Source organism: Propithecus coquereli, unplaced genomic scaffold (assembly GCF_000956105.1).
Source record: "Propithecus coquereli isolate 6110/MARCELLA unplaced genomic scaffold, Pcoq_1.0 Scaffold463, whole genome shotgun sequence".
NCBI lineage: Eukaryota > Metazoa > Chordata > Mammalia > Primates > Indriidae > Propithecus > Propithecus coquereli.
This window is the reverse complement of record NW_012150430.1, coordinates 861,652-866,968: the sequence shown is the minus strand read 5'-3', so window position 1 is coordinate 866,968 and position 5,317 is coordinate 861,652. Positions and strand designations below refer to the sequence as shown.

At 36.1% G+C, this 5,317-nt stretch overlaps 1 long non-coding RNA gene across 1 annotated transcript in view; it reads left to right on the top strand.

Moving 5' to 3' along the window:
* Window positions 1-3,670: 3,670 nt before the first annotated feature.
* LOC105819025 overlaps window positions 3,671-5,317 on the top strand; it is a 198,031-nt gene continuing 196,384 nt past the window's right edge. The window contains exon 1 of the long non-coding RNA XR_001137940.1: window positions 3,671-4,211. This is a non-coding gene — a long non-coding RNA (uncharacterized LOC105819025). The remainder of the gene's footprint in view (window positions 4,212-5,317) is intronic.

Here is a 5,317-nt window from a genome sequence, read left to right as displayed (position 1 = left end):
AAAAAATTAGCTGGGCATGGTGGCGCATGTCTGTAGTCCCAGCTACTCGGGAGGCTGAGGCAGTGGGATTGCTCAAGCCCAGGAGTTTGAGGTTGCTGTGAGCTAGGCTGACGCCATGGCATTGTACACCAGGCAACAGAGTGAGACTCTGTCTCAAAAAAAAAAAAAAAAATCAAAATGACTAACAATCATAGAAGAGATTGGAGAAGTGGTTTTCATTGTTCTACTGAAGTCAGTAATAATAACAGCAACAACAACAATAATATTTTGGTAGAATGATAAGCTTATTAATTTTGTTTTTCCAAAGTCTTTAAGGGAACTTATCTGTCATCATTCAATTTATTAAAAATCAACTTTACTGAGATATACTTCAATATGAAATAAAATATAGCCATTTGTACAGTTTCATAAGATTGTCAAATGCATATACCCATGCAATCACTGCCACAATGAAAACCAGAATATATTCATTACCCTAAACATTCCTTAATGCCCACTTGCAATTAATCTCCTCTCCCCAATCTCTAATCAACCATTCTTTGTTTTCTGTCAGCATAGAATTGCTTTGATTTTTCTTGAATATCTTTCTGTTAGCATAGTATTTTTAGAATTAACACAAGTTGTGAGTATCAGTAACTTGCATCTTTTTATTGCTAACTTTGATTACACTTATGAATGTATCATAATTTGTTTATCCATTACCCTGCTGATGGCTATCAGTGTTGCTTCCAATTTTTGGCTATTATGAAAAAATTTGCTATGAATCTCCCTTGCAAATCTTTGTGTGGACTTATGCCTTGGTTTCTTTTGAGTGAATACATATGAGTGGAATTATTCCATGATATTATTTAAAGAAACTGCCAAATTACTTTACAAAATAATTGTAACATATTATACTCCTACCAGTAAGATATAAGAGTTCCAGTTGCTTCATCCTCAAAATACTTTGTCATTTTCAGTGTTCTTAATTTGAGCCTGTTTAATGAGTATGTAATGGTATCATGTGGTTTTGATTTGCATTTTTCTGATAAATAATGATGTTGAGCACCTTTTTTGTGTGTTTAAATATCATTTAGATATCTTTGGTGAAATATCTGTTCATATCTTTTGTTCATTTTTTAACTGGTCACTTGTCTTCTTGTTATAGAGTTGTAAAAATTCCTTAATGATGTATTTCAAAGAACATTCATTTTTAATTTTGAAGAAGTCCAATATTTCTATTTTTTCTTTTATGTTTTGTGTTTTTGTGTGTATATGTGCATACAAAGAAATGTCCACCTAACCCAATGAGTCATATATTTTTTTGTAGAAGTTTTAAAGCTTTGCCTTTAAGTATATAATCTATCTCAATTTTTTGTGTATAGTGTGAGGTAATGGTTAAGGTCAACTTTTTCCAAATGAATATTTATTTGCTCAAGCACCACTTCGTGAATTATAATGCCTTTATCATTGAATTACCCGACACCTTTGTCTAAAATCAATTCACTGTATATGTGTGGGTCTGTTTTTGGACACTCAGTTATGTTGTATTGACCTATCCTGCCAGTACCACACTGCCTTCACCACTTTAGGTTAGTAGTAAATTGCAAAACCAGAGGATATGTTTGACAACTTGGTTCTTTATCATTTTGATTTTACTTTTTTGGTTATTTTCATTTCCATATAATTTTAGCCTCACTTGACAATTGCTACATGAAAACTTACTGAGATTTCGGACCGAAATTATTTTAAATCTAAAGACCCATTGAACGATAATTGACCTCTTAAAAAATTGAGTTTTCTGATCCATGAACATAGTATATTTCTTCACTTACTTAGGTCAGGTCTTATTTTAGACCCTTGCTGCCTCCCAGTGTTTAAAGATTAATGAAAGGAGAAGATACTAACAAAAGGATCTGAAAAAGAGAAGACAGTGAGACGGAAGAAAAATCAGGAAGGTAAATAAAGGCAGTGCTTAAAGGAGGAGTACCTGGTAAACTGTGTTAAATGCTAGTGATAGATCAAATAAAATGAGGACTGAGAGTAGTTGACTGTTGCATTTTTCAATGTGTAATTCAGTGTTGAATATGACAAGAGGTACTTATGTGGAATAGTGGGGGCAAAGACCGATTACACTGGATTCAAGATAAAATAAGAAAGGATGAATGGAGATAATATGTATAGAGAATTCATTCAAGGTGCTTTACTATATAAAAAGCAGGGAAATGAAGCAATATCTGGAGAAAGATGTAAGATCAAAAAGGTTTTTAATTTTTAAGGTGGGACAAGTAGCAGCAAATCTCTGTGCTATAATGCTACAGAAGGGAAGGAGAGCTGGTGATTCTGAAGAAAGAGGGACAAGTGGCTGCAACTATCCCTTGAATATGCAAGAGAGGTCGTATCTAGAGCACAGGTGGAGGGCTTGGCCTGAAGAGGGCGCCTGGTTCACCCTGAATATAAGATGAACGCAGTCTGTGGTAACAGGGGCAGGTATGTGACTAGATGCTATGGTAGGGTCTTACTGAAGGTCTCTTCTGATTCTTACTTCTTTTTCAGTAAAATAGAAAGCAAAGCAATCCGCTGTCCTTGAATATGGGGCAGAAGTGTTGGAGGTATAGGTAAAGGGTCCTTCATATTGAATGAATTCCTCTTCATGGAAAAACCCACTACATCATAATTATCTTTCTTATACCTCCACAGAAAAATTCACTGTGGCATTTTTACAAATAAAAATATTTTTATTTCTATAGAGCAAGAAATACTCCTAAGTTAAAAAAAAAATAGAAGTTCAATTAAGACCAATGTGATCTCTATGAAGTTATTCATCCAGTTTGCCTACCCATGAATTGTAGGGAAGAGTAGTATAGCACATTTTGAGTTTACCTAGTGTTAAGAAGCATCATCGCCTCTCTAAAATCTTTTATGATGGTAGTTAGACCCAATGAAGAAATGAAGTGTGTAACTGATGAATTTACAGCAGAATATAATCATAGAAATGCATAGAACGTAGTCATAAAATACAGCCATAGAAACTTTCAGAAGATACCTTTTGACTGACTTACATTCGATTTATGGATTTCATTTTCTCAGCATCCATTTGCATTAAAATGCTAAGAGTATAATTTCTTTTTATTATGACAGGAAAATAAGTCCAAACTATTATTCTGTTCTCATGTTACAGCTATGCGTGTACATGTTAGTGTCTCTGTGTGCATCCATGTGCTTCTCCTGTTCCTTAGCTTTTTTTCTTCAAGCAGTGAGTCCCTTCAAAACCAATGACAAGAAGCAAACATATTAAAAAGTTTAGTTGGAGAACTCAGTGTGAAACACAATGACCATTCTTTTCCTTGCAGAGCTATTATGCAAACACATAGACACTTGTTCTCTGTCTCTGGAGACTGCAAATCTGTTGCTTGGGAGAGCAGCAACACTCTTTTGGTCTTGTTTGACTCCACTTTCTTTACATACTTACCTGTCTTTAAGAAGCCTCATGCACATATTTTTAAATATAATTTAGAAAGCCAAGCCTTTAATGACAGTGCATATGATCCTTTCATTTTATTTCCCTTTTCTCTTCACCCTAACTAATAGCAGTAGTTACTGGCATGCTTCAGAAAGCTTACGTTTGAATACAGTCTAAATCAGTGCAGACTCTTGACCGGCTTAATCTTTGCTTGCAAATGACAATGCAGTGAGACCAGAGGAAGAAAAAAAATGACTTCCTTTCCTGTTGGAAACCTAATAAGTAGTTAGTCTGACCCAGTTTTCAATAAGAGAGATTTTCTGATGACCCGACAGGAGTGACTGTCTCCAGTCAAAGAAAGAGGAGGGTGAATTTAATCTTTCATGCCACTGGAATGGCAGCTGCTCTCAGCTCTCTCTGATTCTGTGAAGGATGATGAAGATAGGACTGGATTTCAATGTAGGGAGAATTTTCCTGTTGAATATTCCAAACGAGAGCTTTGCACATGTGCTTCAAGAACTAATTGTCTAGGTTCCGTCAGGAATGCAGCAGGAGAGGAGCGTATTTCACGCTTAAGACCAGAGAAGAGCCACGCAATACTCAGTGGATAAAAGGCTTGCAGTCCCAGCTGGGAAAAAGAGTCCCATTATCTCCCAGCTGCATAGACATTCCATACGGCTTGGTTCTGCCTGGATGCACAGCATGCCTGGCTGAGAGCTTGAAACAGAGTTCTGCAGAAAAATTGTAAAGATCCCGAGACATTTCCCTGGTAAGATCTGTAAGTACAAAATTGTGCTGTCTGCTGCAATGAGAATGTTACTGGGCAAAGCTGCAGCTTTTCTTCCTTTCAATGTCTTTGTATTAGCATAACAGGTAAAACCTGGGGTTGGGGGAGAAGTCACTGCTTTATTGATGCTGTGTTTCTATGATGCTGATGCTTAAAATGCATTTATTCCTTGAGAGGGAAAAATGTATTGAATCTGTATTCGGGGGAGGTTAGGATGAAACCAGGGAAAGAGAGACTACAGGTATATTTTTCAGTGTTTCACTAGTCTTTGCTGCAGTAAAACTAATGGGCAAGACGGGATGACAGTGCTAATTCTGGGACTTTCAGATGGCTACACGCCCTTTCTGTAACGGCAGATGGGAAAATATGATTGCTAAAATTTTTTCTTTCAGAGGGATGAGGGGTGGGGTTTCTAGTGTTCAACCGGTGATTTAAAGGAACGATTATAAAGTTTCCCGGGGGAGGGTTTTGGTTAGAGTATCAAAGCAAGACTGGAGGTCACATGGGCTCACCAAATTTTGTCTGGCATTTTGCTTTTTACCCAGCCTCTGGGTAATAGCTTCTGGAGTTTCCTTTGCCATTTATACTAGTTAAGCTTGTCAGTATTAAGGTTCTTATAATACTTTATGAAAAGTTTCAGAAGTTGATGACTTGGGAACAAAACTTTTAAGAGCCCGGAGATTAGCCATGTATAACCCATTATGTTAATGGGATACTGTAAAATTGGGGTTTGGGGGGAAAATTGGAATTCATAGTTCTTGCTTCTCCAAATGAAAACTACTTATGTTTAAATAATCAGCATCCTGACTATGTCCTCTGAGAAACATTCACAGAATGACTAAATAGAAGTTATGCTTAGGAAAAAACAGGGAGAACAGTAGAATCACGCAAAATCAATTTGGAAAATGAGGTATTCATAATTTTGTCTACAGTGGCAATGTTTTCCAAAGATATCTGTAAAAGAAGGATCATATGTTGAATATTGAACTGCTTGTTTTGAGCAATTTTCATTTATCTGATGGGTTTGTTTATCATCTCTTTTATTGTTGTTGTTGAAGCTTTCACCAATTTATGTGCATTGTATTTCA